At 29.2% G+C, this 26,795-nt stretch overlaps 1 protein-coding gene across 2 annotated transcripts in view; it reads left to right on the top strand.

Annotated features, from left to right (window-relative positions):
• LOC106689010 (mind the gap) overlaps positions 1-26,795 on the top strand; it is a 213,608-nt gene that overhangs the window by 161,342 nt on the left and 25,471 nt on the right. The gene's annotated exons all lie outside the window — the stretch shown is intronic.

The raw sequence follows: 26,795 nt of genomic DNA, 5'->3' as shown, positions 1-26,795 counted from the left end.
CAAATTGCACTAGCACAAATATTCAAAAGAATTTAGGGCATATCATTTATATTAAGATATTTAACACTAAACAGTCATCGTAAAAGAGGTTTAAAAGCTTGAAAATTTACTGTATAGTTTATTGAATTTTTACTTTTACCTGCCAATATATTGAATATATAGAAAAAGGATGTATTGCGATTGTGAAAAATTTTTAATTATAAAATTCGACGAAAAGGGCCCTGGGTCCAAATAATCAACGTCTCGCAAAATGGTGTGTTTATGAACATCAAAGCTCAAAAAATAACAGTCCTAAGAAACTTAAATTACATATTACAGAAGGGTATATACCTGAGATGTGACATCAACATTTTTGCTAAAATCGTCCAACGGAAATTGTCACTTCATAGAATACATTTTTACATTAGTTCAATTTTATCCAAAATCACACTTTTTTTATTAAACTCGGCGAATGAATGAGCAATTGAGTAATATTTAACATGAGATAGAGTTAATCATCACTTAAATACTCTAACAGGGCTTAAACACAAAATTTTCCAAGAATCTTCCATTAAAATACCTTTCATTTTGTTTATTATAAAATAATAACCAGTCGTCATTGTCAGCAATAATAAGCGATGTATAAATACAAAATAATTAAGAATTGTGTGTGTAACTAAAGGAGAAAAAACGAAAAATTGACACATCTGATTTAAACGGGAAAAGCTGAGCCCGCCCAATCATTCCCGATTCCATAGGAGAACTTCGTTATCTTTTGTTAAACTGTAGTATAATTGCCAGGAATAAAATATATGTTTGTTATTACCACCTTTTAAAACCATAATATACGAATTATTACAGCAACAGAAAAATTAAAAATTATTGTTCATAATCTATAGTCATCAGACTTTTTTTTTTTTTTTTTTTTTTCATAAACCACAAAAAAACCGATAATTTGAGCACTAGTCCATTAATATACACAAATGTGTGGATGTAAGTTGGTTAGTAAGCGAAAGCTGTGTGATGCTGGTATCGCATTCGATTTTTTATTTTCAAGAATCAGATAGAAACAAATGACGCACTACCAGAAAAATTGTCAAGGAACGATAGAAGACTGGACAAAGGGATAGTGGCGTTGCCATGTTATAAGAACAGATTCTACTTCTGATATAGAAAATCGTGTAGAAAGTTAATATTATCACCACGGCATACCTGACACACGCTGGCATCTCCCCAGGGTGGCGTGGCAACCATTTTAAAACACAGACAACAGTTAGGTCACACTTCCTAGACTAAGGAGTGCAGGTGAGAATCACATCAATTTCGACCATGTCTCATTCTGAATCACATATTAACTAAAAAAATACATAAATAAAGTATCAATCTAAAAATAATTGAAATGAAGACAAGGACAATGTGTTTAACGCAGTTGAGAATGACGTCAGGAAGTTGTAAGCCGCTAACTTTTCCTTCATAGTAAATACAAAGGCCAACAACTTCTAGGAGAACTACAGGAAAGTGAATCATAATGCAAAGCCTTAGTAATAGTAACATTGTACTCCTGGGAAGGACACTGCGAGTCAATGAACACCCGAGTAGTACGTGTGATAATGGAATATTTACAACAAAAATATTTAAATCCCCAAATACGTAAAATTTGTTGTCACTCCTGAATGATTAATACTGGAATAACATGAACATGTATTTGAGAGGTTGTCCCTGAACTCTATAGAAATATTTATTAGGATTATTTCGTTCATCACAACAAATATATTTCACTATATATAAACTAGACCTAAGTTGTTAACTAAAAGAATTATAAATTAAGTAACAAAAAAAAATATAGAAAATTTATAGTAAGTTTAGTGTTCAAAAAAGTGCACAAAAATGTTATTAGATTTTACGGCCTCGTTTCAATATGGTTACCAAAAATATTTTTGTTTTTAATCCCAATTATCTGAAAAACGTCCCAGTTAAAAAAATCTGGTGCGGTGCGCGTCACGAAACTTTTATTTACTAAACTATTAAGTTGGTTCATATGATATGTCGGATTTTTAAATGAATATATAAAACTGCATATCTTTTTTCACAAGCTGTTATATAATCAACATAGTTCCATTAACTTCAATACACATTTCCTCGCGGAATTTTAATATGCCCGTCCTTAAAAAATTCTGATCTTTAGAATCGATAAATTCGGACATCCAATTTTTCAGGGTGTCTTCATTTATTAAACAGTATATAAATGAAGACACCCTGAACCGTAATAACAGATCCAAGGGTTTAAAATAATGAAAGTTGGCTGGCGAGAGATCTGGTGAATAGGCTGGGTGCTGCAAAACTTCATATCTCAATTCATTTAATTTTGCAAATGTTCTGTGCGATGAATTTCGCCGTGTGCCCGTCACGGTCGATTTAGGTCTTCCTTGCAATTCGTTTTGTAATAACGACCGATATCACCAGACCGATATTTTTCAAACCAACGCTACAGTTTTCGATTTCTAACAGTATTCTTCCCAAACGCAAGGTTTAAATTGTGTGCAGCTTTTGCAGCATTATTACCAAATTTATGCTTATACAAAAAAAAAAAAAATTGCAGGAATACCGGTGGTATTCATATAGGTACAAAATTTAAAAAATATATGAAAAGGAACACTAACATTTTTGACAAGAACAATTTTGTACAAGTGTGTTATATAAAAGAGGTTATGCCGAAAACAAAAGGCATAGCGAAAAAGGAAGAGAAATGCTAACAAGTAAAAAAAATCCGACTTTTCATGTGCACCAACCTATTGCTGTATTTAAGTTATCGGAAAAAAATATATATACATATATACCACAGAAGGCAAATATATGAACAAGCAATTTTTAATTTTGTTTTCCTATAATAAATCGTATTTTAAGGTTTCTCAACGTAGAAAAACTTTATAAATCCTGTTCCTGTCAAGAATACAACAAATGATAACGTAGCCGTCACGGAATCGGGAAAGATCGGGCGATCTCGTTTTTTCCCGTTAGAATTGGATGTTTCTAATTTTCCTTTTTATCTCCTTTAGTTATTTATTAAATTCTTCAATATTGTGTATTAATGCAAAGTTTGTTATTACTAACAGTAAAAAAAAAAGAAATTGCATCCACACCTCAGGCACATTAAATATGTAATAACAGTTTCGTTCAGCTTCCCGTTATTCAACTAGCCCTACCACACACACACACACACACACAAACACACACGCACGCACGCACACCATCAAACAATACAGTTTCCTTAGAAATTTCCTTAGAAAATCTGGATTTGATATTTAGCAAGATTGCAATACTTACTATTTATTCCACGTATAAGTAAGTGAAAGTAAAAACGTATAACAATAAGAGAAGCTTACAAAATTGCCTTTACATTTTATTAGAAAATCAGTAAAAAATAAATAAATAAAAAAAAATTTTAAATTGTTGAAACACAGCAGTTAGTGACAAAATGTTCCAAAAGAGCCGTGTTTATGGCACATTAAACTCATAAATCTCTCAAGGCAGATAACTGTACCCAGAGTTGGACAAAAATTACCTATAGTTGAAACTAATGTCCATAACAAGTTTCATGAATACGATATTTTTTTATCAATGGTTCATTCATGAATAAGGGTCGTCTCCGTGGCAATTGTAGCTATTAGTTCAACTATAGCTAATTTGTATCTATCTCTGGATATTCCAAATAGAACTGTAATGGTACTAAACGATTTTATTATAAAATCTGAATAAATAATTTCCACAAGACACTTCGTGGACCGTTTAGCTATTTCAGTTGTAAGGTATGAAACGTAGCAGTAGAAGGTTTGCAGGGAGGTAAATAGCCCTATACAAGGTTACATACAAGCAGTTATGAGAAATCGTACTCGAATTAAAGTTGACAACATTTTAGCTACAAGAAAAAGTGCAATTTATTCAAGCTCATAAACTTATTTTTTAATTATTACAATTAGTTTCCTACGTAACGTTCTTGAGAAATATATTTTTTCATTATCATACAATTTTTATCATATTTAAACCAATTTGCCTTATAAACATTTTACAAAAAAAGTCATCGTCCAGGCAAATTAATTATTTATCCAACCTAACTATGGCTATTTACTTATATAATAATCCTACTGAACCTCTGAACGGATAGGATTTATTTTTTACACCGTAGATTTAATTTTATTATTTTTTTTTTTATTTCGAAACATATTGAAAAAATAAATAAGTAATTCAATAAAAGATGTATTTTTTAAATGCTCCTCGTATGTTATTGCTGTTTCCTAAGGAATGTTTTAACCTAGAAAGATTACACATTGATTGAAACCGATTGAACATTTTCATTGACAGAGACAGTAAAGAATTATTTACAATTGTTATGAAAAAAAGTATTTTTCGTATAAAATCTTCTACTTAAATTATTATACTGTTTTATTTTATTTTTTATAAAATTAAATACATCAACAGGTGTACAAGTTATCTTTCCCTCTATACAAACTTTTATTTTACTTGTATCCTCTACCCGGTCATTTGTGGCGAAAGAGGTGTTATCCTAATAGTTCAAGAGCCGGGAAGAAAATAAGCCAGTTATCACACCCAAATTTTTGATTACTTTAATGAAAACTAATGTATAGTTTAAGTCTGTCAGATATAGGTAGGGGGAATAAAAAATGGCGGCTATTTCAAAACCTTAAAAAATACTAATTTTTCATTCAGAGCTCTCTATATCTTAAAAACTACCAACAACACAAGAAAATCTAGGAGAACATTATTTAAAGAAGAGTAAATTTTCTGAAATATTAGCCCTAAAAGAGCTAATTACGTCGAATAGTTCTCGAGATATAGCTTATTAAAAGCAAAATTTCTTAAAAATCTACTGAAAGATTAGTAGTTAGTTAATTTATTTTGAGAATTCTATATCTCAGGAATTATGTGACGTACAGATGTCTATTAGCCCTCTAATTAAAGCTAGTTTAATGGAGTATATAGAAGTTGATGAACTTTACCTTCGTAGGAATAGTAGTTTTCATCATATTTGTTAAAATAAATTGATTTATAGTTGTTCGGACAATACGTTCGATTTATGAAAAACTTCATATCAGAAACCATTGGGTGTACAGATGTCTGTCAGTGCTCAAATTAAAGATACTTAAATTTACTACAAAATAGTAAATTATGTTTATCTTTGTAGGAGTAGTAGATTTTATGATATTTGACAAAATAAACTCACATAATGTTAATTTCTAGTTGTTCGTATAAAATGATGAATTTTTGAAAAAATATATCTCCAGATCCATAAGACGCATTTATGTCTGCCAACACTCAAACTAAAAGGAATTTAACTTTCTATAAAGTAGTTTATGACACTTATCTTTGTAGGGGTAGTAGTTTTTATTATATTCACAAATGAATATGAATTTGGCAAATGAAAATTTGTCTGAACAACTATAAATCAATTTATTTTAACATTATTACTCCTACGAAGATAATTATCATAAACTACTTTATAGCTCATTAAACTAGCCTTGATTAGAGTGCTAATAGACATCCATACTTTAAATAGTTTCTGAGACATAATTGTTTAAAAATAAATTCACTAACTACTGATCTTTCAGTACGTCCCATACAACATTTTTATGAAATATTGCTTTTTAAAAAGCTATATTTCGAAAACTATTTAACGTAAATATTTCCATTAGGGCTCATATTTTAGCAAATTTACTCTTCTTTAAATGCCGTTCTCCTAAGTTTTCTTGTGTTGTTCCTAATTTTTAAGATATAGAGCTCCGAATGAAAAAGTAGTTCTTTTTATCGCTTGAAACAGCCGCCATTTTATATTCCCCCTACCTATACTTGGCAGACTCATCAATTTCGACTATTAATTATACATAGTTTTCATTAAAGTAATCAAAAATTGGGGTGAGATAACTGTCTTGAGTACTGCCTAAAGTGACGCCTCAACGTCCTCTTTCTATCTGCCGACCGATCGGAAGTATCTTAGCTAAAGTTTTTTCGTGATACGATTCGGTGGGGACTCTTCGACTACAGTCTCAACCACCTCGAGCACCTAAGGATTACCTCAAATCTCTGAGCTGCGGCCAATAATGTTAGTTGTTTTCACGGCTCTAGTGGTTTCGCTCAAGCATCCAGTAACCCTAGTAACAGCCCATGCAGACAACATCGGAATCTACTCTACCCTCTCCTTCTCGAGGGGCTAAAAGGCTCTACCACCTTACATTGCCGCAGCATTCCGCTGAATGATTAAAATAAATGTTCATTACAACCATCGGTAACTGCACCTATCACCAAAGTATAAGGCTGGAGAAAAATAATTACTTACCGCAATAACTGCTTTGAGATTTTTTGATTGTGATTTGCTATAAGAATAGAAGCTTATGAGATAATGTACGACCTGTAAACAAAACATATATAACAACATACGGATATAAGAATCATATTTATACTTATTATGAATTATTTTTACTACAACTTAACTTTGGAAAAAACACTACAATTGAGTAGGTAGTTTCCTATCAAATGCCAGCACACAAAGTTATAAAAAATTATTAATAGAAAAATAATTTGGAGCATTTCATTTGGAGTAAATTAATTTTTCCTTGAAAATGGTGATCAGAAATACATATCTGACAGGGAAAATTTAATTAAAAACCTTTCCTTAAGAAGAGGAATTATTCCTTCATAAACGGAACGAATAAGAACTCTGTTCCTATTCCTTCACTTATTTCAATTTTTTTTTTAATGGATTGAATTATATTGAGGATAATTCAGGGCTTTTAATTTTTAAAAAAATTTATGAAGTACCTACATATAAATATGGTAGTCAAAAATAATTAAATTCAAGTAATTTTCTCAGATTTTCTGTAGTCCCTTAGTAAGTCCTTAACACATGCACACACTTCAGTACTTAGACATTTAGGAAAATGTTGATTGCAATGAGAAAACTAGTAAAATCAGCTATTACAATATATATTTCACAAAAAATAATGCATAACATGCCTTTTCTTTAAAGTTGTTGATTTCTAAGTAATGTAATAAGCATTTTTTGTTGAAGTTAAGGTTATTTTAAGGAAGATGTAGGGAATCAGAGAAAACTGTTTTACAAGCAATGAAATCTATCAGAAGTATAGAAAAAAGACTTTAAATTTGAATTAAGAACTTGATCAATCTTTCGCTCTAAAATTACTCATTATATATAAAGGCTATGTTGTTTTACTCCTCCACAAAATTTGAACTTACTACGACAAACAGATTAGACACAAATTCCCATTTTGTATTACAAAATAAACGGTTTTTGAAATGACCCAGATGAAATAAAAATACTATGACTAATGCAGGAAATACCATTGCAATGAAATAATAGTTTGGAAAAGGATTAACTTTCGTCAGTACAAGGCCATGCAAATTAGAACAGATGTCCTGAATTTCGTGACCTTTCCTGAAAGTGAAACATAGTGTGTTTGTCGCTTTCTCTCTGTGATCCATGTTGTGGGTGTTTAATTGATAGTGTTTAGTTGAATATGTATCTATGTGCTTTAATGCATACCCACCGTTACGACTTTAAATCGTAAGTTTCAATTTTATTCTCATCATGCCTTTACTCTAGCAAACAGCGTGCATTTCGGAAGAATAGGTCCTAAAAAAAATACTTAGTATTCAAGAGGAATAAGATGAACTTTTCTATTCAAAACATTCTTAAAAGTTTAGTAACATTATTTACCTTGTCCATTGTTTCGTTTTTACTATGCAGGGCAGTGCAGTTTGGCTTGGGAAATAGGCAAGAAAGTAACGTATACTAAATCGTACTAAGCGATCAGATTTGCCATACAAAATAGAATTTATTAATAAGAATTTCATTCTACTTTTGTAACAAATATTTTCAATAACAATTTGGTCTCTGACAGGCAGACGAGGATTACTTTCTATCGGAGATTCAAGTTACTCTAAATAAAATATGGTAATAGTGATATTCGTGTAAGACGGGCATGTAAAGTTGTAGGGCTTAGTAATGAGCGGATCCCTAAAATGGTTATAAAAACTGAACCAACGGGTAAACGTCCGAGGGATAGACCGAAACGTAGATGGGAGGATTGCGTTAAAACTGATTTAGTGGAATTAGATTTGGAGGGGCATCGCTGGAAGGATGTATGCAGAGAGCGTTTGGTGGTATCGGCATCGAACCTTCGGTTTCGTTAGGCCTTTATTATTTATTTATAATAGTGATATTACTAATTATGTGATATCTGTAATACAATTTCTAATTTCAAACAGTTTTATTTAATGTATAATATATAGCGCTTATATATATGCTTTGAAATCTGGGTTTTCTAAGTAAATACTTTGCTGGTTATGGGATGATATATATTGTATTTTTTATTATTTTATTTCCTTGAACATCTAGTGAAACAACGTAGTGTTTACATTGTTCTAGAAACATCCAATTACATCGCGAACTACAAGTGTAATCAATAGTTATTTTTATAATTATCGTCTTTATTTCTCTCTAATTTAAGGAAGATAATTTCAAAGACCCGGATAAATCAAGTGATTGTAGTTCATGATCGTTATTATTATGTTTTCTCTTTCTTTTACCAAGTTATCTGTGCAGTGTAAGTCAATTATTAATTTTATTACTATTTTAATTCATTTATGTTTTATAATTGATCTTTTTTTTATAAAAATGAAATGAAATCAAAATTAATTATATTCTGGGACGTCTAGCACCCAAGAATACTTACAAGGTACATTTGAGTGTTAATTGCCTGGAATATAACGGTTTAGTAACTAAATAATAAAACAATTAAAATAGTAATATAAATAATAAAAACGAAAGGGCTGGTTTCAAGCTTGATATTTATAAATACCCACGACATAAAGTAACAATAAAATAATTGACAATCAAATATTTTAAAAATTAATAAATAAATAAAAACAACATATGTTAGTAAACATATAATTTATGTTTAAATGAGGTTAATGGATATGTTTTATGGTTGGGTGAGGGTAGGGAATTCCAGATTTTTATTATTTCCAATTTATTAATATGTCAAGCATTGTACATAGGGCCGTCGTCTTTAGCACGACACCTCCACTAGTAAATGTTAAAATAACCATGTGAGGGCCATCAGGCTGATCTGTTAATAAGGAAATGATAACAATAAAAAGTGTTATAAACCAATAATACATTACTTTATGGATTAAAAGATTCTGTAGAGTTTATGTAATGACTAAACTATGTATCCGATTAAGATGGTGAATAGATTCTGCATAATAGGGGTATTAATTATCTTTACGTTAACATGTTAAGGTGTGTTAAATGTAGAAATATTTTTTGTTTTGGAATTTTTTTGAACTCTAATAAAGTAATGGATAAAAATAATAATTGTAATAGAAAACAAATATGGTAGAAAACGAGGAACAAGTGAGGTGGAGAGAAGATGATGTGGCGAAGCAGTTAAAGATCATAATCTTAAAAAGATAAGAAGATTACAAATCTAGTTGTCCAGAAAATTCGCTTGGAGCTCCTTGGGATTATAATATAAGATAGACTCTAAATTAGACTGCTCACAATCTACACATTTAGCATGTTAAAACTTTTGACATTTAACACATCATGAATACCCCTAATATTAGTCGTAAATAGTTAATCACAGAATTAAATCAGATATCTTCTTAATAAGTTCAAATTAATTTAAAACAGTATAACGCAGTCCGAAATACAAATATTTAACATAATTTCTAATTGTCAAAAACGTTTCTTACATATTTTAAATTAATTATTTTGATAATTGATTATGGAATCAGGTTAAACAATGTAAGCATAGTGGAATCACTACCACCTGAAAGAAATAAATCAACATTGATTGCAAAATGCAAGCTACTTAATAAGCGGATGCAGTTCGTGCAACAACCTCATGCAATTCCTAATAGATTTTCCATTTATTATCCATCAAGTATCGGGGATCGTTAGGATTTCTATAACGGGTTATTTTTATAATTAATCATTCTATACTTAAGAGCTTACTTTCAATCAAAAATTCAAAATTATAAACATTCAAACAATATTTTCGTTATTTATACTCGTGTTGCAACAATAAAACATTGAAATCAGGATTTGGTATATTGTACGCGACAATGATTTCTGTCAAAGGTTTGGTCCTGATTAAAGAAGTGTACAGAAAAACTCATGTGTTTTAACAGTATCTGTTATTGATTATTGTACAGCCTTGTGGAGTTAGGGAATATTTGAAAACACAGGATGAAATACTTTTTTTAACTTTATATATTAGAAGATAACAAGTAAGTTAATAAGTTAATTAGTTAAGTTAATAAGTTAATAAGTTAACAAGTAAATTAATAAGTAAGTTATTGATGAATATAGATGAATGTTTACTGAGTGGACAGTATAATGGGACAAAATATATATTTAAACACTATTGAAATTTACATAGATTGGATTATAGATTAAATAAACATTAAACTAATAAACTATTACATACAATTATTACATGTCTTCTTGCTTTTGTCGTGAGATGATTGTTGGGTGATGGTACTGTTAATCAAGCTTTCCCTTCTTCTCTTCACCCCGGAGGGCCAGCAGATCCCTGGTCTCTTCTACTCCATTTGTTTAATGGAGGTAATAAGAGTAGAAATATCCCTTTAACTTGTAAAAGCAAAGATGGCGGATCGTCTGTTCGATACTCTCGTTTTTAAATCGTGATGGTAGTTCAACTCGGCCAACAGGTTGCTAGCTCACCTGTTGGCCGAGTTGAACAACCATGCCTTATATTTATGATTGAACTAAATTTGTTCAGGGGGAGGGGGTGCCGTGACATTATTTGAACCTCCATTTTGCAATAAAAACAGTCAAATAACAAAACGAATATAGTTGAAGAAAGTTGGAATAGGGCTGAAATAGAGAAGAGGGACAACTAACACAGTGTCATTCAGGAGATTGATAAGGTAACTAGAAACTTTACATAAATTTAGGAAAATAAAATAATAAATTTTAGCTAAATAAGGGAAAAAACTTCTTAGTCATTAAATATTTATCAGTAAAATATTATTGAAAATAAATCTTGTATAAAATACTAATTTATATATTGTAGATATAAAATCCTGGAGGGAAACAAAATTAACAAAGTAAAAAAAAACTGGGATAAGTAGAATTTTAAATAAATTATTATTAAATAATTACAGGTGTTGTATATTTGAAAATAGATTTTAATATTATGACTGGGGTAAAATAAAAATGGAAAATATAAAAGGGCGAAACGTTGTAGAAATGTTAAATGTATATATAATAAAACTGTGGTACGTTTTTATTATATTTGTATTATATATATTATATTTATATTGTGAATAAAAAAATAGGAGGTAGGAATAAAAGTTGTTATTAAGTCGTATAATTATATAATATTATTAAAAAAGGTAGGTTTAAGGTTCCTTGATCTTTTCGTTTGATATTTAATAATATAAATAGGTCTATACTAGAGTTAACCACCTAATGTTAGACAGCTAAGGTGAATAAGGACAGAAATTTTACTGTTTTACGGTTAATCAAGGTCAAAGGTCAGTCCAGAAAATAAATTCCTAATCAAATTTTTAAAATTATTCAATGATTCAAATGTGTATTTAAACTCAAACATCCTTAGTTTGCAGGATATTATATCAAATTCTCTTTTTCATTAAGGGAGCGTTCCCGTGCTCCTATACTTTCTGTAGGATTCACCAATGGCCTAAGTTACACCTACGAACTTTTTCACAACATACGAGGATTTTTACTGAAGCTATCACTCACAGTAGATTATTAAGAATGCAATTATTAAGAATATTAATATAAATGGAATAGCTGCGAATGACACCCTCCAAAATTCAAGGTAGTAAAAGCGATCCTTTTCCTTGACCAAATAAAACATAATCAAGCTTTGGAAAGTTGCTGCTAAGTATATCCTTCCTCATCACATCATAAAATAACTTTATTCAGAAAAGGTTATCATATATATTCACGACTTATAATCCACTCCGGAAACAGATTCCTGATCCTATTTTGATGCTTTCTGATTATCAAAAGCGATAAGGGCCTCCAACTGATGGATGGAAATCGTGACAAGTTACGGCAAGAGGACGTTCCGCAATATGCTAACGTGTCGATCGTTTATGATAATATTTCTTTACCAAGTTATTCTTAATTATTGTTAAGTAATTTATTACAAATAGTTTTATAGGTGCGGAATCGAATCTTGCCGTCAAAATATGTAAAATTATTTGTATGTGCGGATTTGTCTTTACTAATAAACAAAAAAATTAATATATAAGTACAATTCTAACTTTATTCTTTAAATATTGCTTAAAACTCGAATTCTTCGAAATATATTACTTATAATTTTGCTAAATTAATAAAAACTGAACGTTTGAATTTTTATTTTCAAGAATAAACCTTCCTAGTAGACCAAGAAAATAAAAATTGATCCGCTCCTCTAAATTTGAGGTTTTACGTTTAAAGATACGTAGAATGGCGCCTTTCTTCCTTTCTAAGAATAATAAAAAAAGAAATAAACAAATTCATTCTACCACTATCCGAAATGTTTTCCCAATGGCAATTTTTTTTAACAGTAAAGTTGTCATTCATCTTTTTATCAAAAATATTTGTTTAAACAATTTTGCGCTCACCTAGGCATTCTCATTAAATTGAAAAATTTCAGTACCAACTCTCACGAAGTGGATTTAGTTTTTGACTGCTCATAAAAAATGAACCAAAAACGCAATTACTGATGGAATAATTTTTTTAGTGAACTCCTAAATCAATCCATTTGACCCGTGGTCAGTTGATTTAACATGGAAAAAAAAAATGCTGATAAAGTGCTTGGAAAGAAAAATATTAAAACTGCATTCAAAAGAACGAGGTGGTGGTGTAAAGAAGTAGAGGCCAAGATTAAAGAAAAGAAGAAAAGCATGGAGGAAATACCTGCAGACAAATAAACCCGATGGTATTCTTTCAAACAAAGAAGAAAAGAGGAGAAACAAGAAGCAGTGAAGATAGTTATGGAGAAAAGTTGGTCTGAATTTCATCATGAAGTTCCGAAAACTTTCAGCTGCCTGTTTGAGACCTTATTCTCATTAGAAAATCATTAAAAAAATTATATATTCGAACCAGAAAAACAAGTTTCTTCTTCATACAAAAAATATCACTTTCATAATAAAAATATACTCAATTAGTATTCTTCGTTGAGAAGGCAGATAGATTTAAAAAAGTAGAAAATAAAGTCAGATAAAAACATTTTAGTATTAGATTCTGGTAATTAACTTAACCTGAATCTAAGGTGCTAAGGGTTTGAAAGAATTCCGAATGAATTGGCTTCATTTGAGGTCAATGAGATTGCCTACAGCCGATAGGATAGGAAATAGGTTGTGAAACAATATAAGTTCAAGATTAGCTTGAAGGTGGAACTTATTTCTAAATATTGGAATAGACGAAATTCCTTTTTAAACCTGTATCCTTCTCATGTTTCAAACAGTCCTTACTTTTTTATGAACATATTTGAGATTAACACCTAATAGTCAGCGTTTCTTAGTTACGGCAGTTAAGCATTCAATTGATCGCATTGGATCTAAGAGATCTAGATAGGGATGAATGCTAAGTGTCCGTCCCTTTAACTATACCCCAGACTAATGAAGCCAAAGAATTCAGTTTTATCCCCACCTTTGAATTGAAGAATTGTTTATTGTATGTTAGATCTAATTAACAATAATCTAATTATTAATAAAGTTTAATAATTGATTAAATTTGTCGCTGATTTATTTTTTCTACATATATATTTGCATACTATTTATTTTCAAGTCGACTTATTTTTATTAAGAAAAGCCTATCAGTAAAATATTTTCCTATATAAGATTTACATAGTATATTTATGAAAAAATTACTTTCTTTCCCGCTTACAAAAATTTAATAAAATACGAAAAGTTACTTGTACTTTATTAGACCCAAAGATTAAAAACAGTGCAAGTAAAGATAAAAAATTGGTAAAGTAATCTCACAGATCCAGTGAGATTCCTAGTAGTGTGGACCCCCACCCTCAGGCAATCATAGTAACAATATGATAAGGGTTCTATTATAAAAGTCTCATTTTACTAAAACAATGTGATAATATAACAACTATTCATATGTAAAATTATATTATAAATTCCAAAAATACTGGAAATATTAAATTTTATTATAAAAAAAGTTATTGTGATTATTTTTTTTACTTGAATTCATTTTTAATTATTAGATTTCAACCAAAATGATCGAGGAAAAAATGCTTTGGACCAAATTAAAGCAACTTTATTTAAATAAAACGTTCTTATATCCGTGAGTCAAATTTGGTTCGGTTCACCCAGCCTCACAAAAGTGGGTAACTAAATTCGAGAAAAATCTGGCGGTCGGACGTGCTCAAGTGCAAATCAACTCATTGTACGCTGTTGTTCAACAAACAGTACTTCCTTACACTGTACCGAACTACTGAACCTTCGTGGGTGATAGTGGTACAGAAAAGAAAATGAATATATATGAATCTTGCTACTCTCCTTGAATACATATGACACAAAAAAAACAAAAAAAACAACTATTTATTTGGAAATGGACCTGTTCTTAAGATATTACAGAAGACATGGGTACATAGCTTATGGTACAATTTTTATAATACGTCAAATGCAACATAAAATAATTATATTTCACTATATTTTTGCAATGTTTTCATTGGCCATTTTCAAACTTTTTCATCTTCACCCCAGTTACATTTTTTTTTTTCATTTTACCAGCTTTGCTGTAACACTTGGTCATTTTTTCTTGGGATAAAAATAAATGAAAATTGTATTTGTATTTTTAGACTCAACTGTATTATACTTACGGTTGCTCCTCTATACGATTTGATGTGTGAGGGAACTGCAGGATACAAGACACATAATTTTTAAAATGTAAAATTTATCTCTTCAAAAGTGTTAAGTCGATCATTTATTATATTAAATGCGTAAAATAAACATCCCATCGTTGCAGATTTGACCCAAAACAGATACGCGTCTTTTCATTCTAAACTCCTTACCCACCCTGACTCTTAATCTCTCATCCTAAACAATCAACCTGATAATCCTCCGAGGCGTCTGAAAAGAAGATTGCCACAGGACCTTCTAATTAAAATGAAAGCTTGAAGTACCACTAATGGGTGGTTCCTTCCCAAGATTTCCAAGTGTATATGAAACATACAAGATATTTATTTATTGTATTTATTATTTGTACAGATGTAAATCACATTCAATAAATACATTTTTAAAAAATTCGTAATTGATACCATCTATTTGAATTTATATTAATATACTGTTTTAGTTGGTTTTAACTGCATTTCACTTCTCGAAAGTGCTAATAAGTATAGCATTTCTTGAAAAATCTTAAAATATCAAAATGAGGGCAGATCTTAGGCCTTGAAAGTGAGGCAGGGTTGTTTTAATATTGACATCATATCAATAAATATTGAATTTTTGAAATTCGTGGACTAAGAAAAGCGTCACATATGAAATTATAAATATGTAGTCAATCAGAGGAGACCATTGCAACAGTAATGCTTGGAAAAGAAATTTTAACAATCATCATCAGTGATGCAGAATTAGTTACAGGAAATTCTCAGTCCATGGATTAAAATAATTTTTTCATTTAAAATTGTATCTAAAATTTTATTATCCACTGTTTAGTTAATTTTGCAGTATACAGCACTCCTTAATCAAGCAGCATCAATACAAAACTTCTTAGTAGTTTGTTAGAATGACAAACTGTGTGAACCAACACAACAGATTTTGAGGCTCAAAATATTGATACTTAAGTTGCTTTTGTTCTTATGTTTTCCTTGATAGAAAAATAAAAGGAGTACATAAACAAAAAATCGACTTGCATTGGCTTTAGGATAACATTATTAATTAAATTGTCAACGGAGACAAAGAATTCGATTTTTTTTTTTTTTTTTTACAATGGAGAAATATTATATTTAAACATTGGCAGCTTTCGGTCACAGCCATAGTATTCCCATATCTTGAAAATTATTCTATCCGAATATAATAACTAGACTAGACGTTCCTTACACTCATGTATTGTATTATAACAATATTAAAATAAATATATTATTAAAAGGTCAAAAATATTTTAATAATTACTAAGTATTACATTTTAATAAAAGGATCATACTTAGCGAAAATTATATCTATGGCTTTGACTTTCACCATAAGATTTTCCCTCCGATTGGATTGCATTTAATGAGATTAAATATTCATCTTTCACAACAATGCTTAGATGCAACTCAAGGTTCTGATACTTACAACCCTTTTTAGAACAGGAAAAGAATACATATGATAATTAACTTACGGATTATAATGCATAATATGATTAACTCACGAGATTTTCCCTTCGATCCAATGAAACTTTATGGGAACCTAAATAAAAATTTCCTAGCCTTCAGGTTATACTATGCAATAACCTAGATTGTTTAGTTCTGATAATCCTTGTGTTTATTGGATTTTGCTATATTACGATTAGAAAGTATCTAATCAAAATTGTTCCTAACATTCATTCACTTTAAAATCTGATTTGTTATTAGAATCCATTAAAAATGTATCCCGTTTTATTGAAAATTTCAGTGTTAGATGCATTGGAAAAGAACTGGAATAGGTGAGAAAACTAACACACCTCTTAAACTGACCAAAATAAAATAAAAATTCCAAAAAATGTATAGCTTAGGAGGAATGAACTTTTATTCGACAGTAGTGTATGTAAGGTCATACCTTATATAAATGTACATGTGTATCTACACATATATGATTTTTTTTCAGAAAAATTACAAATAAAGAAATATTAGTAATCTTTTATTTTCTGATATCAGGAATTTTGACAATCCGTATTTGCAACAAAATATGAAATGTATGCAAAAGAACTATTTCGACTCGCAACAAATTACGGAAATTCAACATTTCATTTACGTCGTGATTCCCTAATTTCCAATAGAACGTAGAAAAACATTTTTTTTAAACAATAAAAATTGTTTATCGGTTTTTTGCTATATTACGATTAGAAAGTATCTAATCAAAAATGTTCCTAACATTCATTCACTTTAAAATCTGATTTGTTATTAGAATCCATTAAAAATGTATCCCATTTTATTGAAAATTTCAGAGTTAGGTGCATTGGAAAAGAACTGGAAAAAGTGAGAAAACTAACAAACCTCTTAAACTGACCAAAATAAAATAAAAATTCCAAAAAATGTATAGCTTAGGGGGAATGAGCTTTTATTCGACAGTAGTGTATATAGGGGCACACCTTACATAAATGTACATGTGTATCTACACATATGTGATTTTTTTCAGAAAAATTACAAATAAAGAAACATTAGTAATCTTTTATTTTCTGATATCAGGAATTTCGACAATCCGTATCTGCAATAAAATATGAAATGTATGCAAAAAATTAAAGAAAATCAACATTTCATTTAATAATCACGACGTTTTGGAGTTTTCTCTATTATTAGATTATAAAATTCTCTACAATGCGCATACCCTCAATAATATAATATTAGCAATTAATTTATTAAAAATTATATGAACCTCATCTAAATAAAATTTACTACAATTTAGTAAAGCAAAACATCATATCCATGTATATGTGTACTATGTAGATATCCATATAATATTTATGTACATCCTTTTCTTTTGATTTCGTTCTTTTAATGATTTAAAAGTGAACAATATTGAAAAAAAAAATTGAATGTTACTTAGAGAAAGAATATAACTATAAATTACCATTCAATCTGTACTTGTGATCCCTCATTTCGTTTTCAATTAGAGCGGTAATTTCATCAACACAAAATTACTAGAACACTTACCTAAAAATAAAATAAAAATCTGCATATTCGTTTGTGATTATTTGGAATTTTATAAAGATACTCCAGAGAGCAGGATATTTTTACTAAGGTTTATTTTATTTTATTTTTTCAAAATAAATTGTACATATGAGGTATATGTATGAAAAGATGAAACGATTCTATCGTGTCGATATAGCGATAGATAGTAAAAAAAAATTTGTATTAATACATAAAAGTATATACCTAATTGCCACCTCATTAGTTGTTAAGGGATAATAATTTTTTCTACTTCTTAATTTTTTCTACCCTGTTCTGCTTTTCAAGAAATGATTTACGGGATACCGACATTAATGACATATTTTTTCTCTATTTGACTTCGTCGATGGCGGTTAGTAGAACTATTGCACAACGCAGCCGAAAGTCAGTGTGTTGAGTCCAAGGCCTAGGAATTGGGCTGTGTCATTTAATGTTCCCATCACGGTGGCTATTAAATCGGTTTACGGTTCTTCAATGAATTTCAAGTCTGTCTAATTAGTACTGAATAAGACTGAATGTTTGAAATTAGCCGAATGTTATATAATCTAGCTGTAATAGGACTATGGGCTGGATTAACGTTGTATTTTACAATATTACAAATGTTATTAAGTTTTTTTAAAAATTACATCTGTTTAATAAACTATAACTTAAACAATAATATAATTATAATTAAATAATAATAATGGTAAAATATTAGAATGAATGTGACACAAAGTACAAAATATGATTCTAATAGTATTACACCTGTTTTGCACAATTTGAAAATTGTGACAAACCACGATATTCCAAACCATAAATACAATTACTTTTTTAATACATACAGTCAATCATAAAACGGGGACAAGGTTATATGAATACATATAAGGGAGTAGTTAATATATTAATTTTAATTTATTTTATATCTAATAGATTATAGTATAAAAACAAAAATTCTTGGAATGAAGTGTATAAAAAGCAGGAATAACAACTAGTTCAAAGAATGGATCAAATTAGACGATAATTTAGGCTGCACATACGATAGGGATTTTGACTCTGTTGAAAGATGGGAAAGTCAAACGCATACTGTTACTGGTAAAGCTAAAGAAAATTAAACATATAAAATAAAGATAACTGTAATTTGCACTGAGTACTATTTGTTGAATATAAAAGTTGACTTTAATAATGAGGTGTAGACATTTTACTGTAGATTAACAATTGAATCAAAGAAAAAATAGTAGAATCATGAACCGAAGAAAAATCATATCTTAAGCGACTGCATAACATGAATTTTCAGCCTCAAAATTCTAAATTTATTTATCTACTATTAAATTGTTAATCCACGGTAAAATGTCTACACCTCATTATTAAAGTTAACTTTAAACATCTTACAGGCTATTCTGCCCAGGTCATAAATACAAGCAAGCCAAATCACTTTATGAAACAATAAAATATTAATTATCAATAAACTTGCCTAAGCTTATTTCTAGTTACTTATTTTGTCACAATTTCATTAATTTTTAAAACTTATAATTTTAGATCAACTTAGTACTATCAACAAACTATTTTCAACCTTCCATGCTACACAGGATAAGCATATAATTAATTTATTTCAAATTGCATTTTGTTCTAAATTTTTATTTCTTTTATTATCAAAATTAATTGTAAATAGTAAAATAAAATTTGCCCATATTTATCCTTAATTAATCTTTCTGTTATAAAATTCACTGTATAATTAATGTTCTTTGATAAATATATAGACTTGGCGTCATGCAGGACTGGTGCTGTTTTATTAGGATCCTTCTCCTTATTTCTTATATCAGTTCTGTGTTAGTACATTTAATCATCAAACAATTGATGATAAAGCCAATATTCTTATTGATTGCTCAATCAAGCAATCAATAAGGAATTTTATGGATTCAATAACAAAAAGAGTTTATCGGAAGATATCAAGAAATCATTTAAAGATTTTGACGTCGATGAATATATGTCACAGACAAAACAATAAAATTAAAAATTATCATGGTAAATTAAAGGACAAAATTGATATAAAAAGTCGATCAGGATTGATAAATAAAATTCCGTGTTTAAATTTTCCTATATAGGTGAAATTAAGCAATTTCTAGGTGATAGAATATATCAAAACAGAAATGATTTAAAAATTAAGGAGAACGATCCCAATAAAACAGCACTAGTGCAGCATGCAGTACAAAACTAACACAAATTCGACTTTGATTACTTAATAATTTTACAAAAAGAAAAAAAAAATTTCAAAAGACAAAAATCTTGAGTCTATTTATATATCAGAAAATGCAGAAATTTTAAACAAAATTCATTTATGAAAAATATGAGTAAATTTTATTTTACTACTTACAATTTATTTTTATACGCGTTTTAATAATAAAATAAATAAGAATTTAGACTAAAATGTAATTTGGTATAAATTAATATATGCCAAACCTGAGTTTATGGAAAGATAAAAATAGTTCGTTCATAAGATAGTTGACAGTGTTAAGTTGATCCAAAATTTAATTTAAAAGATTTAAAAATTAATGAAATTGTGAGAAAATAGGTAACTAGACATAAGCTTAGGCAAGCTTATTGATAAATAATATTTTATTGTTTCATAGGATGATTTGACTTGATATTAATGTCCTGGGCAGAATAGCCTATAAAACGTTTTCGAATAATTGAATATGTGGTGTAAATTTATATTTAAGGTGTGTTAAATTACTAACAATAATGTTGTTAGAATTGTTACAAGTGAATGTATAGTAAAAACTGTTAATTGTTCTTTAGGATGGCCGAATTGGCCAAAACGTTGGACTGTTGATGATATAGATAAAGAGTGTTGAGACTTAACATGGATACCAATTGATTTATTTAAGCAATAAATACCATTATCAAGAAATTGAAAAGATCATATATAAAATAATTAATAATATTTTCTACGTAGATATCAATTATTAATGGTTACCTGTTAAAAATTGTATAGTGTACATAATGTGTTTTTGATATTTTGTGTATTAATAAATATACTGGCTTTTAATTTGTAACGTTTTGCTTGCTGAATTAGCCAAAACGTTGGATTGTTAATGATATAATAAAGAGTGTTGAGACTTTACATGGATACCAATTGATTTATTTAAACACTAATAATTATAATATAAATAACCACTACGTGCTATGAAGGCCCTGATATAGATTGCAGCACTAAACATTTGGAACATTTCTAAATTATGTATTTAATCCTAAGCCTAAATATCTTACGAGTGTTAATCGTAACACAAAGATAAGATGATATCACCATTGTGAATAAATGGATTGTACTTCTAAATTGCATAATTATTTTAAAATTAAATATTATTATCACGGCGCTGTTGCATTCGCTTGCGACACCAAATTTGGGTAACGCTAATATACATTGAGTAATCGGGTTTGCCGACGGAGATGGGAAGAGTCGAATCCTGATTGGGTGACTGTAACAAAACGAAACAGAAATCACGCTTCTAAAAGATGGTAGGGACGCTGGACGGAAGCTAGACTGGAAGATTTTTTTTATTTTTATACCAGATCGGCCTGGTGGGCCTTACATGGTTGATATAACTTATATTATATATATTTTTTAAAAGTTGATTATGAGGCGGTATAGTCATACAAATGACAATGTTCTTATTAAAAGAAAACAATAATAATAAAATAAATCGATAAGAATAATGCTTCTTAATAAAAGAGGAAAGTAAAATTAATAACAAAAAATAATGATATTGGTACACTTAAATAAAACAAACAATTGTCTTCTAATAGTAAAAAGAAACCAGTTAATTTGAAAAAGAGAATAGAGAAGAAAAGAAAAATAAATAAATAAACAAATAATAATAATGAATAATAATAAGTAAATAAAGGTAGTGTGACTATGAATTAATTTTAAATTTATAAAAGAATGTCCTGCAGCAGTCTGGGCTTCAGTCTTCGGGTTGAGGTTGGGTTTCCCAGGTTGTAGGTCACTGCTCCTTTAACTGTCGGCAACTGGGAGTGTAACTTCATGAACCGTTTTTTGATATAATCCTCTATTGACTCCATTTGTAATTCGCGATGCAATTGGCTATTTCTTATGAACCAAGGAGCATTAACTGCGATTCTTAGGACTTGATGGTAGATTGTAAGATTGTAGTAGACTGGATGATGGACCTCCGGCTCAATTCCTGAGATAGCAGCATGGGTGTCTCGGGAACATTGAAACACTCTTTGCTGGGCCTGTTTAGTCCGTTTTAAGCTAGAAGATGTACTATAGTGCCCTACTAGCGCACCAGTAAAGTAACAAGTGGGAAATGCTTTCTTATATTGTTCAAGTTTCGCTCGAGAGAGGAGCAGGTAGAAGTTCGGAAAAACTTAGTCGCTTTGTTAATGACGAGGCTTGAGAACAGGAGAGTGGTTGCAGACCATGAAGTGCAGATTGGCAGGCAGCGCAGAGCAGAGAGGCGGGAAAGGAGAGCCCGGCAATGTCTTTTAAGCTGCCCGGTAAAGAATTATATGTCTTGCTTCCTTGTAAGTAAAGCAGTAAAGTAAACAGCGGTTCTATAAGGTGGTAGAGATGAATTAGGAGGTGGTTTAACAATATCTAGGAATCTCGCACAATTATGGGCATTAGTTCATCTTACAGAAAGACTTTTTCCTACCCAAAAAATGACATTTTTTTTCAATTAAAAATATAATTTTGACATTATAATGATTTGTTAACCACTTATTTAAACTGATTTAAAATTTAAGAAGCCCAGTGTTAAGTCCAAGCTTCATCAATTCCAGAATACAGAAACAATAACTTTAATTACAAAGTTATTATTGTTTTGCTTTATTTATTTTTTCAGCTATAATATAATAATATTATTATTATCTTTTTCTTTTATTTATTATAGTTTTTCATTATTTTTTACTGTATGTATAGTATGAATGGACACTCAGAGCTCGAATACTGATTTCATTGTGGAAGCTTGTGTTATTATTATTATTTTATGTATATTTTTATTATCTTGTTCGAGACTGGTAGTATTATCAATTATAACAAAAATTATCCAATAAGTATCAACCTTCTTTATTAAAAAATATTTCATGGCAACGTTTCGACCGATCCGTCCGTCATCAATGGAAATCTTAATATTGACAACACAGCTTGGTAACACAGCCTTACATTCATTTATTATATGAATAAATATGATTTAATAAAGAAGGTTGCGACAAATTGGACAATTTTTGTTATTATTCTTATTATTATTTCATAAATAAATAAAAGACAAAGTTGCTAGCGAACGTTTTAACATTTTTAACAATGAATTATTTTATTACAACTTTTAATATTTTTATAAGGTTCTTATTTTTTTCCTTCATCCTAGGAATATAATTGATTTAATATCAGTTTTTTTTTTCTGTAGAGAGGAATAGATAGATGCATATTATACTATGAATTGGTTTTTCTGACTAAATCTTAAATATTAAAAAAAAAAAAATACTATGATTAAGAAAAAATACCGCTAGAAGGGATATTACCGTGCCTATAACGATATAGTTAATGCTTTTTCTACTCTAAGTCTAACCCTGAGAAATGATTTGAGCGGTGAGTTGAGGCAAACATATTACGACACCATTTACGCAATAAAACGTGAAAAAAATCGCCGTTATTTTTTTTTATTTCATCTCCCGTTAAGGAGACAATTAAAAACCTCCTAAATGTACGAGAGAGGTGTGTGTGCTTCATATATTTTAAAGGGGCATTACTCAAGGATCTTTTTAAGGAATTTATCCATTGCTGGTAACATCACTACGTTAACTATAATAAAAATTATTATTAAAAATGCGGTTTTTTTTTTAATTTGATACTTAACAATTTTTACGACGTATTCGATAAAAAATTTAAGATATTTTTCTATATAAACTATTTTATAAAACAGGAAATAGAAAAATCTCTTTAAAAATAAAATTCATTGTAATTATTACAGTAATTTATTAAAACTGGCTCAATTCACCACGTAGGGGCAGTATTGAGGAGCATTTTATGAATACTTAATATATATTTGTACCTCAGAAATATTTTTTTCAAATAAAAATAGTATGCATTAAATTTATTCAAAACATTATGAAACATGAATTTTTTCATATCAAAAAGGTGTCAAAATTGACATAATCAGAACAGTTATGGTTCATCTACATGAAATTCAATACTACACTATAAACTTTTTTAATATAATACTTTTTTATAAACATTGTTCCTAAAGGGCATATAGTGAATTTCAATTATATGCTTTCAATTCATAATTAAATATCTGTAATGAAAAGGAAATATTTCTCAATGAGTGAAAAAAATTTAGCTTAAACTTTTTAAATTATAAAAATACGTTTTGCCATTTTTTTTTGTTGTAAGTCTTGTATGTCTTAAATTAATTTTAATTTTAAATTCAACTCTTAGTTAATATGTTTTAAACTATTACACCTCTGTACTTGTATTGCATTTATTTAATCAATTGTTACGTATCAGAATCAAACTGTCCACTATAAAAAAATATAAAATATCAAGTAAATCGAATTATTCCCTGAATTTTAAAGTTAATTTTTAACCGTTTTTCCAATTTCAGTCACTTTTTTTATATGTTTTTTTAAAACTTGAGTCTCCTCTTTCCGTTTCATATAAATGCTTCAAAGGTGAGATAAGACCGTTGCTAAATAGAGCTAAAGGCAGGATGGCCGGGGGGATTCCCTTGTATTATTTTTGGTATTGCGATCTCCTCTTGAGAGATCGTCACACGAGATATATCGTACATCCACCACATACTGTGTGTAATAAAGTGTCCGCTGTGAAGATAAAATAAATATATCTACCCTAATACAGAGGGTGCATTTATTCATAAATATAGAATCAATAGTTAAATTTTGTTTTAAAAAATAGTTTTGCAATATTACGTTTTATATCTTGAAATTTTAAAATACATTTTAACGTTTAATCAATTTCGATGTTTAAATTTTAGTAATTGGAGTTCTATCAATGGGTAGATTCTGATATTAGATACATATTTGTATCATGTCACTATGTCACATACAGGAAATTTACTTGTATATATTTTTATACAGTTGTAAATAACAATAAATAAATTAATAAAAAATGTTAGTAAAGATGTTTTCAATTATTACACCTATGAACTTTTAATCTATTTATTTAATCTTTTGTCACTTTATGGCCTTACATTGTCCATCAAATGTAACTGCTAATTTTTTTTATTAAAAAATATCGATTATGATCTAAATTAAATTATTTTTTAAAAATATTAAAGTTAATTTTGTATTGTTGTAATTTTTTTTACATAACGGAGCTCACGGTCGATAGTCATGAAATTAGCGATTAATTCTTTATAAAAATCTAAACTAAGATAAATATATAATATAATTCTCGTCTTTAAAGTTTATGTAGTATTAGTAATACAGAGGTGAGTAGGCAAATTTAGAGTAGTTACTAGAAAAGGCCTAAACGTTTAGTCATTGTACTATGATTAATAAAAGAAACATGGTACTAATTTCATAACGGTTGATTGACAATCAGCTGTAATGGTACGTTTTAACAAGGAATCGTGTTCAAAAGTGGTCAGTCAAGGTTATTTGAGACTATTGAGGTCGCGGAACGGTTCTAAACAAGTGGGAAGAAAGGCTTTTCTGAGACCCACGGTAGCTAGTGGCCTCTTATCCAGGTCAAACAAATCTCTTGTTATTTATCATAAGATGCTGAACAAAAAAACTAATACTTTATTTTATTTGGCAATCAATGTTTAACAACTAAAAGCAAATAGTATTATGATAAACTTGTTTATTTGGTATGTATTTTATGTATTGGTAAATGTATTTACTATGTACAAGATATCAATTATATAACACCTTAACTATTTTTTTTAAAAATAATATTTATTCTTTGAGCCTAATTGGAAAAATAAATTATGAATGTTAAACACGTTTTAATTTACTCTGAGGTACTTCCAGCTGTAAATGTCATAGAAATGGGTTGTACTGTCTAGGCCAGTGGCAGAGATGGGCAAAAAATAGCTACAGTTGAAATAACAGCTAATATTGCCATGGATACGACCCTTATTAACGAATGAACCATTGATAAATAAGTATCGCTACCATGGCAATTTTAGCTATGGCTAATTTTAGCCCAACAGTGACCGGTGGTACTCAACCTTTTTTTCATAGGGGCCACAAATACGTGTTAGTCATGGTCAGAGTTTGGCAAATATTCGAATGACGAGAGACGAATACTTCTTTATTCATGAATTTTCTACTCGAATAATCAATTATTCGTACAAAAACATAATATTAACCATCTGAAATACTTTTTTATTCATCATTATTTTATACGAATAATCAATTATTTGGGCGAAACAATTCGAATAACCATATGAATACTTTTGTATTTGTCCATTTTATAGAAAAATAATTTCTTATTCGAAAAAATTAAATGATTCTCCATCCGAATACGTTTCTATTCGTATAAAGACGACATTTTTTGTCTTACAGCAATACATAGATATATTTTATGATGGCGTATAGATCAATTTTAGCTTTTCTGATTTCTAACATGTTAGGGTCCCTTTATATGTTATGAGGTATGCAGAATATGAAAATAATGTCGATTTTAAGACCGCGAATCGAATAATTTTAACTTCCTTTATTTCTAACATGTTAGGGCCTCTTTATGCTTTAAGGTATGCAGAATATCAAAATGATATAGATTTTAAGATCGCGTATCGATTTATTTTTACATTTCTGATTTCTAGCATTTTATGGCCTCTTTATGTTTTGAGATATGCAGAATATGAAAATGCTGTCGATTTTAAAAGCGCGTATCGATTTATTTTTACTTTT

Source organism: Halyomorpha halys, unplaced genomic scaffold (assembly GCF_000696795.3).
Source record: "Halyomorpha halys isolate HHAL.00 unplaced genomic scaffold, Hhal_1.1 Scaffold1257.1, whole genome shotgun sequence".
In the NCBI taxonomy this organism is placed as follows: Eukaryota; Metazoa; Arthropoda; class Insecta; order Hemiptera; family Pentatomidae; genus Halyomorpha; species Halyomorpha halys.
This window is presented reverse-complemented; position numbering and strand designations above follow the sequence as displayed.